A 13,402-nucleotide genomic window follows, 5' to 3' on the forward strand; every position below is an offset into this window, starting at 1 on the left:
TAAAGTCAGTCTCATCTAAAACGGAATTTGGAACACCCGTGCGTCACAACGGGTTAAAAAAAATGTTTGGGGGGTAGATCAGCTTTAATATTGCAGATAGATTGTAACTTCCATCAATGTAATTGTCTGCATCACTTCCAATCCCCCATATGTTTTTTTCTCTCGCAAATATATAATATATACATACAGTGAGGGAAAAAAGTATTTGATCCCCTGCTGATTTTGTACATTTGCCTACTGACAAAGAAATGATCAGTCTATAATTTTAATGGTAGGTTTATTTGAACAGAGAGAGACAGAATAACAACAAAAAAATCCTGAAAAACGTATGTCAAAAATGTTATAAATTGATTTACATTTTAATGAGGGAAATAAGTATTTGACCCCCTCTCAATCAGAAAGATTTCTGGCTCCCAGGTGTCTTTTATACAGGTAACGAGCTGAGATTAAGAGCACACTCTTAGAGGGAGTGCTCCTAATCTCAGCTTGTTACCTGTATAAAAGACACCTGTCCACAGAAGCAATCAATCAATCAGATTCCAAACTCTTCACCATGGCCAAGACCAAAGAGCTCTCCAAGGATGTCAGGGACAAGATTGTAGACCTACACAAGGCTGGAATGGGCTACAAGACCATCGCCAAGCAGCTTGGTGAGAAGGTGACAACAGTGTGTGTGATTATTCGCAAATGGAAGAAACACAAAAGTACTGTCAATCTCCCTCGGCCTGGGGCTCCATGCAAGATCTCACCTCGTGGAGTTGCAATGATCATGAGAACGGTGAGCAATCAGCCCAGAATTACACGGGAGGATCTTGTCAATGATCTCAAGGCAGCTGGGACCATAGTCACCAAGAAAACAATTGGTAACACACTACGCCGTGAAGGACTGAAATCCTGCAGCGCACGCAAGGTCCCCCCTGCTCAAGAAAGCACATATACAGGGCCGTCTGAAGTTTGCCAATGAACATCTGAATGATTCAGAGGAGAACTGTGTGAAAGTGTTGTGGTCAGATGAGACCAAAATCGAGCTCTTTGGCATCAACTCAACTCGCCGTGTTTGGAGGAGGAGGAATGCTGCCTATGACCCCAAGAACACCATCCCCACCGTCAAACATGGAGGTGGAAACATTATGCTTTGGGGGGTGTTTTTCTGCTTCTTACAAAATCAGCATGGGATCAAATACTTTTTTTCCTCACTGTATACAGTGAGGGAAAAAGTATTTGATCCCCTGCTGATTTTGTACGTTTGCCCACTGACAAAGAAATGATCAGTCTATAATTTTAATGGTAGGTTTATTTGAACAGTGAGAGACAGAATAACAACAAAATAATCCTGAAAAACGCATGTCAAAAATGTTATAAATTGATTTGCATTTTAATGAGGGAAATAAGTATTTGACCCCTCTGCAAAACATGACTTAGTACTTGGTGGCAAAACCCTTGTTGGCAATCACAGAGGTCAGACGTTTCTTGTGGTTGGCCACCAGGTTTGCACACATCTCAGGAGGGATTTTGTCCCACTCCTCTTTGCAGATCTTCTCCAAGTCATTAAGGTTTTGAGGCTGACGTTTGGCAACTCGAACCTTCAGCTCCCTCCACAGATTTTCTATGGGATTAAGGTCTGGAGACTGGGTAGGCCACTCCAGGACCTTAATGCGCTTCTTCTTGAGCCACTCCTTTGTTGCCTTGGCCGTGTGTTTTGGGTCATTGTCATGCTGGAATACCCATCCACTACCCATTTTCAATGCCCTGGCTGAGAGAAGGAGGTTCTCACCAAAGATTTGATACATGCCCCCCGCCCCGTCCATTGTCCCTTTGATGCGGTGAAGTTGTCCTGTCCACTTAAAAGAAAAACACCCCCAAAGCATAATGTTTCCACCTCCATGTTTGACGGTGGGGATGGTGTTCTTGGGGTCATAGGCAGCATTCCTCCTCCTCCAAACACTGCGAGTTGAGTTGATGCCAAAAAGCTCCATTTTGGTCTCATCTGACCACAACACTTTCACCCAGTTCTCCTCTGAATCATTCAGATGTTCATTGGCAAACTTCAGACGGCCCTGTATATGTGCTTTCTTGAGCAGGGGGACCTTGCGGGCGCTGCAGGATTTCAGTCCTTCACGGCGTAGTGTGTTACCAATTGTTTTCTTGGTGACTATAGTTCCAGCTGCCTTGAGATCATTGACAAGATCCGCCCGTGTAGTTCTGGGCTGATTCCTCACCGTTCTCATGATCATTGCAACTCCACGAGGTGAGATCTTGCATGGAGCCCCAGGCCGAGGGAGATTGACAGTTCTTTTGTGTTTCTTCCATTTGCGAATAATCGCACCAACTGTTGTCACCTTCTCACCAAGCTGCTTGGCGATGGTCTTGTAGCCCATTCCAGCCTTGTGTAGGTCTCACAATCTTGTCCCTGACATCCTTGGAGAGCTCTTTGGTCTTGGCCATGGTGAAGAGTTTGGAATCTGATTGATTGATTGCTTCTGTGGACAGGTGTCTTTTATACAGGTAACAAGCTGAGATTAGGAGCACTCCCTTTAAGAGTGTGCTCCTAATCTCAGCTCGTTACCTGTATAAAAAACACCTGGGAGCCAGAAATCTTTCTGATTGAGAGGGGGTCAAATACTTATTTCCCTCATTAAAATGCAAATCAATTTACAACATTTTTGACATGCGTTTTCTGGATTTTGTTGTTGTTATTCTGTCTCTCACTGTTCAAATAAACCTACCATTAAAATTATAGACTGATCATTTCTTTGTCAGTGGACAAACGTACAAAATCAGCAGGGGATCAAATACTATTTTCCCTCACTGTGTATATACAGTGGGGAAAAAAAGTATTTAGTCAGCCACCAATTGTGCAAGTTCTCCCACTTAAAAAGATGAGAGAGGCCTGTAATTTTCATCATAGGTACATGTCAACTATGACAGACAAATTGAGAAAAAAAATACAGAAAATCACATTGTAGGATTTTTAATGAATTTATTTGCAAATTATGGTGGAAAATAAGTATTTGGTCAATAACAAAAGTTTCTCAATACTTTGTTATATACCCTTTGTTGGCAATGACACAGGTCAAACGTTTTCTGTAAGTCTTCACAAGGTGAAGTTGTTGTAGCGTCCTTTGTTTACTTTTTAATTTCAGTTGAAATGGTAGTCGTGTAAAAACGGGCCCACCTATGCAAATCAAACGCCTGTGGCGCCAGGTCTGCAGCTGGCATATGCATCCACCTGTTCGTCGTTTTATTATTTCACAGCTATACAATGTTACACCCATCTAGGTAAAACCTTTATTTGTACTGCTCTAATTACATTGGTAACCAGTTAATAATAGCAATAAGGCACATCAGGGGTTTGTGGTATATGGCCAATATACGGTGGGGGAAAAAAGTATTTAGTCAGCCACCAATTGTGCAAGTTCTCCCACTTAAAAAGATTAGAGAGGCCTGTAATTTTCATCATAGGTACACGTCAACTATGACAGACAAATTGAGAAAAAGAAATCCAGAAAATCACATTGTAGGATTTTTAATGAATTTATTTGCAAATTATGGTGGAAAATAAGTATTTGGTCACCTACAAACAAGCAAGATTTCTGGCTCTCACAGACCTGTAACTTCTTCTTTAAGAGGCTCCTCTGTCCTCCACTCGTTACCTGTATTAATGGCACCTGTTTGAACTTGTTATCAGTATAAAAGACACTGTAAACCTCAAACAGTCACACTCCAAACTCCACTATGGCCAAGAACAAAGAGCTGTCAAAGGACACCAGAAACAAAATTGTAGACCTGCACCAGGCTGGGAAGACTGAATCTGCAATAGGTAAGCAGCTTGGTTTGAAGAAATCAACTGTGGGAGCAATTATTAGGAAATGGAAGACATACAAGACCACTGATAATCTCCCTCGATCTGGGGCAGTCTGCCCCTGAACAACATCCCCACAGAATGATGCTGCAACCACCATGCTTCACCGTAGGGATGGTGCCAGGTTTCCTCCAGACGTGACGCTTGGCATTTAGGCCAAAGAGTTCAATCTTGATTTCATCAGACCAGAGAATCTTGTTTCTCATGGTCTGAGTCCTTTAGGTGCCTTTTGGGAGATTCCAAGCGGGCTGTCATGTGCCTTTTACTGAGGAGTGGCTTCCGTCTGGCCACTCTACCATAAAGGCCTGATTGGTGGAGTGCTGCAGAGATGGTTGTCCTTCTGGAAGGTTCTTCCATCTCCACAGAGGAACACTGGAGCTCTGTCAGAGTGACAATCGGGTTCTTGGTCACCTCCCTGACCAAGTCCCTTCTTCCACGATTGATCAGTTTGGCCGGGCGGCCAGCTCTAGGAATAGTCTTGGTGGTTCCAAACTTCTTGTGTTCTTGGGGACTTTCAATTCTGCAGACATTTTTTGGTACCCTTCCCCAGATCTGTGCCTCGACACAATCCTGTCTCTGAGCTCTACGGACAATTCATTGGACCTCATGGCTTGGTTTTTGCTCTGACATGCACCGTCAATTGTGGGACCTTATATAGAAAGGTGTGTGCCTTTCCAAATCATGTCCAATCACTTGAATTTACCACAGGTGGACTCCAATCAAGTTGTAGAAACATCTCAAGGATGATAAATGGATACATGATGTACCTGAGCTCTAGAAGGACAACCATCTCTGCAGCAGATTGTCCAACTGGATGGCCATGTCCACCAGCTGGTCGAAGGTTAACATGGCAGGCTAGCCATGATGATGAGATGAGGAGCGGCAGTGGCTAGAAGGCCAGTGACGACGAACGCCGAAGCCTGCCCGAACAAGGAGAGGAGGCAGATTTGGAGGAAGTCGTGACACATACTCTATTTGACCATTTATAATATTGTCACCCATCAGACTACTGTCAATTTAATCTGGTCTTTAGGCCACATCTATTATGATATGTGAAATTAGTTTCAATATACAGTAGTTTGGATGGGCCAGCTGGGCAAGCAACTGTTGTCTTATAGTCAGAAAATCTTATTTGAGTATTTACAGTCTATGTGCTTTTAGATTCATCAATACATTTTCTGACTGATTACAATTTATATTTGGTGTCCTAAGGATTCTTATGACCTATTTTAACATAATACATGCATTAATTGACCAATGTATTATTTATTATTGAATATTTCTACAATTGAAATATCAACGTCATTTGAACTTCATGGCCATTCTAGTAGTTATGGAATTCTGGTGCTCTGAGGGTTAAATTAATCTCTGTCCCCATAAGTCCATAAGATAAGAGAGTACTTTATTAGTACCATACCATGGTTCACTACATTCTCTGATAATAAAATACCATAAAAGACTCTTATGTGTTATCAGTTTATTTTCATTTCCTCCTTGTTGATGAATATACACCTGGAGTCAAACACTCAATGTCTCCAGTTGTATATCCAAAGTGAAACATTAACACATTTCAAATGACCTGAAATCTATAAACTGGAGAAATTACATTTCTGACCTCACTGAAAGTTAATTTGAGAAGTCATTATCATAAACTCATTGTCTGAGTGTCATAATTCTCCTTTCATGGCCGCAACGTTATGACCATTAGGAACGATAAGGGTTGTATTCTATTGATGACTTTGCATTGTCATAAACTATATTGTGCTGTTTTCACAGCTCATTGTGTGTGCATGTTGTAGAATGTGACCTTCTCTTTGAGGGTATACACAAATGAAGGAGTGTGGTTTTAAGGGCTCATGTAATAGGCTACACAAATCCATACTTTGTGAATCATTTCATTTTCTAGTTTAGTTTTAACACAAACATCTAAAACCTTACTGTTGTACTTCTCTTTCACTAACACTCATGTGTGTTTTCTTAGCACTGATGTAGCTGATCGCTGTTTTATTGAGGAACATTTTACTTGCAATGACTGTCATATGTTGTGGTCTTACTTACCTTAGTTGAATACACTGACAGAAAGTCTATTCTGGATAAAATGTCTGCTAAACGACTAAAATGTAAATGTAAATGTAAGCCAGGCTTCCCCAAAATCTATATCTATCTGATGCTTTCTGTTCAAAAAGTGTATGACAGGGGCCTCCCGAGTGGCGCAGTGGTCTAAGGCACTGCATCGCAGAGCTAGAGGCGTCACTACAGACCCAGGTTCGATCCTGGGCTGTATCACAACTGGCTGTGACCGGGAGTCTCATAGGTTGGCGCACAATTGGCCCAGTGTCGTCCGGGTTAGGGGAGGGTTTGGCCGGGGAGGCTTTACTTGGCTCATCGCACTCTAGCGACTCCTTGTGGCAGGCCGTGTGCCTGCAGGCTGACATCAGTTGAACAGTGTTTCCTCTGACACATTAGTGCGGCTGGCTTCCGGGTTAAGAGGGCGGGTGTTGTTTCGGAGGATGCATGACTCGACCTTCGCCTCCTGAGCGCGTCGGGGAGTTGTGCTGATGAGACAAGATTAAAAAAAGGGGGTAAAATACACACACACAAAAAAAGAAGAAGAGTATGACATTGTTGCCGCCCCTAGAATTGAATTCAAGGGAAGCCAGCGAGCGTTTGGCCTCTCTTGATATATACAGTATATATATTTTTTTTAAACTGAGTGAGCTCAGCTGTGAATGGTAGTCCACTTTTTCTTGTTTTCAGTTGATGGGTGGTTTGACACAATTCGCACACACATACAATAATGTTGTATAGAAAATATTTATATTTTTTGTATTACCAATAGCATAGTAATGGTAAATAGATAATTCTTTATTCAAAAATCAATTTCAACATGAAAAAGCTAAATGACAAAACAATGAAGAAGACAGGAGGGGGTTACAACAGCATACAATTAAAATACAATCAGTTACCTACATAATACAGATTGAAAAAGGCTAAGCAAAACTATACTGCTGTTTTCCTGTCCTGTCCTTTCACTTCAGAATCAGATTAATAGTGGAATCATGGTTACTGAGATCTGTACTACACTACAGTCTACAGAAGTCTTCAAAATCACTCAGAATGCTCTCATAATCATTCATGTACAGTGGGGAAAAAAAGTATTTAGTCAGCCACCAATTGTGCAAGTTCTCCCACTTAAAAAGATGAGAGAGGCCTGTTTTAGGTACACGTCAACTATGACAGACAAAATGAGGAAAAAAATCCAGAAAATCACATTGTAGGATTTTTAATGAATTTATTTGCAAATTATGGTGGAAAATAAGTATTTAGTCAATAACAAAAGTTTCTCAATACTTTGTTAAATACCCTTTGTTGGCAATGACACAGATCAAACGTTTTCTGTAAGTCTTCACAGGGTTTTCACACACTGTTGCTGGTATTTTGGCCCATTCCTCCATGCAGATCTCCTCTAGAACAGTGATGTTTTGGGGGCTGTCGCTGGGCAACATGGATTTTCAACTCCCTCCAAAGATTTTCTATGGGGTTGAGATCTGGAGACTGGCTAGGCCACTCCAGGACCTTGAAATGCTTCTTACGAAGCCACTCCTTCGTTGCCCAGGCGGTGTGTTTGGGATCATTGTCATGCTGAAAGACCCAGCCACGTTTCATCTTCAATGCCCTTGCTAATGGAAGGAGGTTTTCACTCAAAATCTCACGATACATGGCCCCATTCATTCTTTCCTTTACACGGATCAGTCGTCCTGGTTCCTTTGCAGAAAAACAGCCCCAAAGCATGATGTTTCCACCCCCATGCTTTACAGTAGGTATGGTGTTCTTTGGATGCAACTCAGCATTCTTTGTCCTCCAAACACGACGAGTTGAGTTTTTACCAAAAAGTTCTATTTTGGTTTCATCTGACCATATGACATTCTCCCAATCCTCTTCTGGATCATCCAAATGCACTCTAGCAAACTTCAGACGGGCCTGGACATGTACTGGCTTAAGCAGGGGGACACGTCTGGCACTGCAGGATTTGAGTCCCTGGCGGCGTAGTGTGTTACTGATGGTAGGCTTTGTTACTTTGGTCCCAGCTCTCTGCAGGTCATTCACAAGGTCCCCCGTGTGGTTCTGGGATTTTTGCTCACCGTTCTTGTGATCATTTTGACCCCACGGGGTGAGATCTTGCGTGGAGCCCCAGATCGAGGGAGATTATCAGTGGTCTTGTATGTCTTCCATTTCCTAATAATTGCTCCCACAGTTGATTTCTTCAAACCAAGCTGCTTACCTATTGCAGATTCAGTCTTCCCAGCCTGGTGCAGGTCTACAATTTTGTTTCTGGTGTCCTTTGACAGCTCTTTGGTCTTGGCCATAGTGGAGTTTGGAGTGTGACTGTTTGAGGTTGTGGACAGGTGTCTTTTTATACTGATAACAAGTTCAAACAGGTGCCATTAATACAGGTAACGAGTGGAGGACAGAGGAGCCTCGTAAAGAAGAAGTTACAGGTCTGTGAGAGCCAGAAATCTTGCTTGTTTGTAGGTGACCAAATACTTATTTTCCACCATAATTTGCAAATAAATTCATAAAAAAATCCTACAATGTGATTTTCTGGAGAAAAAAATTTCTCAATTTGTCTGTCATAGTTGACGTGTACCTCGATGAAAATTACAGGCCTCTCTCATCTTTTTTAAGTGGGAGAACTTGCACAATTGGTGGCTGACTAAATACTTTTTTTCCCCACTGTATATGATTGGCTGGCGGTTGTTATAGCCTGCCTGTTTCAGGAACTTAGGCAGCTTTGAGCAGACCCCTGGTGACGCGGTAGGTGTTGTCAGGGTCAAAACTCTGACCGTCATCGTCATGCTGGGTCACATAGACCTTTTCCACAGTCCCATCTGGACTGATGATGAGGCGGTCCATGTTGCTGTCGTCTTGGTCACCAGCAAAGTCTTTTCTGACATACTGAGGAAGGCAACATGGTTGCCCACTATATAGTATGGGTAGATGTCATCTGGGAGCAGAATATTGCTGTAAATTACAGATATACTTGCATATCTTGTTGTGGTCACATTGTAGCAGTCCCACTCCGGTCTGTTCTGGAAGGGATGGAAATCAAAGCCCCCCTTGTTGGGGTTGTATCTTGCAACCTTTTCACCCATGATGTCAAAGTTGATGTAATTCTTGGCAAACCAGAACTGGAGCTTGAGTCCATGCCTGGGCAAGTGACGACCAAACCCAGAATGTCTTAGGTCCGCCAAAGTGTTCAACGTACCTCGAACGATGGTGGTACCGTTAAGAGAGAGCGAGAGAGAGAGAGAATGAGAGAGAGAACTTTAGTAGGTGTGATTGTGTGAAATAAAATCCCTTAATATACTGACATACCCTGGAACCTTATAGGCCCAGTGCAGTCAAAATTCTGTTTTACCTGTGTTTTGTATAATATTATACAACAGCTGATGAAACTAACTCTGTAAACGTGGGAAAAAATGTGATCAGTGTTATTTCCGAATAGTGGCTGGTTGAAAATACAATTTACACAGGACCTAGTCAGCAGGTTTTGTATGGGTGGAGTTTTAGCTTGTTAATACACCAATAACAAAGAGAGTTCCAAAAAAGTTGCATGGGTGTGAAAAAGATGTTGAGTGGCTCTGTCCACACTGTGGGGCATGGACACATAACCCTTACAACATGTCAGCTGTTCTTAACTAATACTAACATTGTACTATAACAGTGTTCAACTTTTAAGATACCAGGGACCGGTAAACCATGATTTTTCCTCCTTGGGGGACTGCTTACATTAAAACTAGAACTGACTGCATTAGTGTTAAAGAGCAACTTTAAAAAGCAACAAATCCCTTGGAATGTGGCATCGATTTGAGTCAGAAACAGTTATCCTAGTGTCAAAATGTACTACAAAGTGTAAATTTGATAATTTGGGTCATAAAGTCAGTCTCATCTAAAACGGAATTTGGAACACCCGTGCGTCACAACGGGTTTAAAAAAATGTTTTTGGGGGTAGATCAGCTTTAATATTGCAGATAGATTGTAACTTCCATCAATGTAATTGTCTGCATCACTTCCAATCCCCCATATGTTTTTTTCTCTGGAAATATATAATATATACATACAGTGAGGGAAAAAAGTATTTGATCCCCTGCTGATTTTGTACATTTGCCTACTGACAAAGAAATGATCAGTCTATAATTTTAATGGTAGGTTTATTTGAACAGAGAGAGACAGAATAACAACAAAAAAATCCTGAAAAACGTATGTCAAAAATGTTATAAATTGATTTACATTTTAATGAGGGAAATAAGTATTTGACCCCCTCTCAATCAGAAAGATTTCTGGCTCCCAGGTGTCTTTTATACAGGTAACGAGCTGAGATTAAGAGCACACTCTTAGAGGGAGTGCTCCTAATCTCAGCTTGTTACCTGTATAAAGACACCTGTCCACAGAAGCAATCAATCAATCAGATTCCAAACTCTTCACCATGGCCAAGACCAAAGAGCTCTCCAAGGATGTCAGGGACAAGATTGTAGACCTACACAAGGCTGGAATGGGCTACAAGACCATCGCCAAGCAGCTTGGTGAGAAGGTGACAACAGTGTGTGTGATTATTCGCAAATGGAAGAAACACAAAAGTACTGTCAATCTCCCTCGGCCTGGGGCTCCATGCAAGATCTCACCTCGTGGAGTTGCAATGATCATGAGAACGGTGAGCAATCAGCCCAGAATTACACGGGAGGATCTTGTCAATGATCTCAAGGCAGCTGGGACCATAGTCACCAAGAAAACAATTGGTAACACACTACGCCGTGAAGGACTGAAATCCTGCAGCACACGCAAGGTCCCCCCTGCTCAAGAAAGCACATATACAGGGCCGTCTGAAGTTTGCCAATGAACATCTGAATGATTCAGAGGAGAACTGTGTGAAAGTGTTGTGGTCAGATGAGACCAAAATCGAGCTCTTTGGCATCAACTCAACTCGCCGTGTTTGGAGGAGGAGGAATGCTGCCTATGACCCCAAGAACACCATCCCCACCGTCAAACATGGAGGTGGAAACATTATGCTTTGGGGGTGTTTTTCTGCTTCTTACAAAATCAGCATGGGATCAAATACTTTTTTTCCTCACTGTATACAGTGAGGGAAAAAAGTATTTGATCCCCTGCTGATTTTGTACGTTTGCCCACTGACAAAGAAATGATCAGTCTATAATTTTAATGGTAGGTTTATTTGAACAGTGAGAGACAGAATAACAACAAAATAATCCTGAAAAACGCATGTCAAAAATGTTATAAATTGATTTGCATTTTAATGAGGGAAATAAGTATTTGACCCCTCTGCAAAACATGACTTAGTACTTGGTGGCAAAACCCTTGTTGGCAATCACAGAGGTCAGACGTTTCTTGTGGTTGGCCACCAGGTTTGCACACATCTCAGGAGGGATTTTGTCCCACTCCTCTTTGCAGATCTTCTCCAAGTCATTAAGGTTTTGAGGCTGACGTTTGGCAACTCGAACCTTCAGCTCCCTCCACAGATTTTCTATGGGATTAAGGTCTGGAGACTGGGTAGGCCACTCCAGGACCTTAATGCGCTTCTTCTTGAGCCACTCCTTTGTTGCCTTGGCCGTGTGTTTTGGGTCATTGTCATGCTGGAATACCCATCCACTACCCATTTTCAATGCCCTGGCTGAGAGAAGGAGGTTCTCACCAAAGATTTGATACATGCCCCCCGCCCCGTCCATTGTCCCTTTGATGCGGTGAAGTTGTCCTGTCCACTTAAAAGAAAAACACCCCCAAAGCATAATGTTTCCACCTCCATGTTTGACGGTGGGGATGGTGTTCTTGGGGTCATAGGCAGCATTCCTCCTCCTCCAAACACTGCGAGTTGAGTTGATGCCAAAAAGCTCCATTTTGGTCTCATCTGACCACAACACTTTCACCCAGTTCTCCTCTGAATCATTCAGATGTTCATTGGCAAACTTCAGACGGCCCTGTATATGTGCTTTCTTGAGCAGGGGGACCTTGCGGGCGCTGCAGGATTTCAGTCCTTCACGGCGTAGTGTGTTACCAATTGTTTTCTTGGTGACTATAGTTCCAGCTGCCTTGAGATCATTGACAAGATCCGCCCGTGTAGTTCTGGGCTGATTCCTCACCGTTCTCATGATCATTGCAACTCCACGAGGTAAGATCTTGCATGGAGCCCCAGGCTGAGGGAGATTGACAGTTCTTTTGTGTTTCGTCCATTTGCGAATAATCGCACCAACTGTTGTCACCTTCTCACCAAGCTGCTTGGCGATGGTCTTGTAGCCCATTCCAGCCTTGTGTAGGTCTACAATCTTGTCCCTGACATCCTTGGAGAGCTCTTTGGTCTTGGCCATGGTGAAGAGTTTGGAATCTGATTGATTGATTGCTTCTGTGGACAGGTGTCTTTTATACAGGTAACAAGCTGAGATTAGGAGCACTCCCTTTAAGAGTGTGCTCCTAATCTCAGCTCGTTACCTGTATAAAAAACACCTGGGAGCCAGAAATCTTTCTGATTGAGAGGGGTCAAATACTTATTTCCCTCATTAAAATGCAAATCAATTTACAACATTTTTGACATGCGTTTTCTGGATTTTGTTGTTGTTATTCTGTCTCTCACTGTTCAAATAAACCTACCATTAAAATTATAGACTGATCATTTCTTTGTCAGTGGACAAACGTACAAAATCAGCAGGGGATCAAATACTATTTTCCCTCACTGTGTATATACAGTGGGGAAAAAAAGTATTTAGTCAGCCACCAATTGTGCAAGTTCTCCCACTTAAAAAGATGAGAGAGGCCTGTAATTTTCATCATAGGTACATGTCAACTATGACAGACAAATTGAGAAAAAAAATACAGAAAATCACATTGTAGGATTTTTAATGAATTTATTTGCAAATTATGGTGGAAAATAAGTATTTGGTCAATAACAAAAGTTTCTCAATACTTTGTTATATACCCTTTGTTGGCAATGACACAGGTCAAACGTTTTCTGTAAGTCTTCACAAGGTGAAGTTGTTGTAGCGTCCTTTGTTTACTTTTTAATTTCAGTTGAAATGGTAGTCGTGTAAAAACGGGCCCACCTATGCAAATCAAACGCCTGTGGCGCCAGGTCTGCAGCTGGCATATGCATCCACCTGTTCGTCGTTTTATTATTTCACAGCTATACAATGTTACACCCATCTAGGTAAAACCTTTATTTGTACTGCTCTAATTACATTGGTAACCAGTTAATAATAGCAATAAGGCACATCAGGGGTTTGTGGTATATGGCCAATATACGGTGGGGGAAAAAAGTATTTAGTCAGCCACCAATTGTGCAAGTTCTCCCACTTAAAAAGATTAGAGAGGCCTGTAATTTTCATCATAGGTACACGTCAACTATGACAGACAAATTGAGAAAAGAAATCCAGAAAATCACATTGTAGGATTTTTAATGAATTTATTTGCAAATTATGGTGGAAAATAAGTATTTGGTCACCTACAAACAAGCAAGATTTCTGGCTCTCACAGACC

At 42.0% G+C, this 13,402-nt stretch overlaps 1 pseudogene; it reads right to left on the reverse strand.

Annotated features, from left to right (window-relative positions):
- Positions 1 to 6,884: 6,884 nt before the first annotated feature.
- On the reverse strand, positions 6,885 to 9,153 carry LOC121534520 (annotated as a pseudogene).
- Between the last annotated feature and the right edge of the window lie 4,249 nt (positions 9,154 to 13,402).

The sequence above is a fragment of the Coregonus clupeaformis genome, chromosome 21 (assembly GCF_020615455.1).
Source record: "Coregonus clupeaformis isolate EN_2021a chromosome 21, ASM2061545v1, whole genome shotgun sequence".
NCBI lineage: Eukaryota > Metazoa > Chordata > Actinopteri > Salmoniformes > Salmonidae > Coregonus > Coregonus clupeaformis.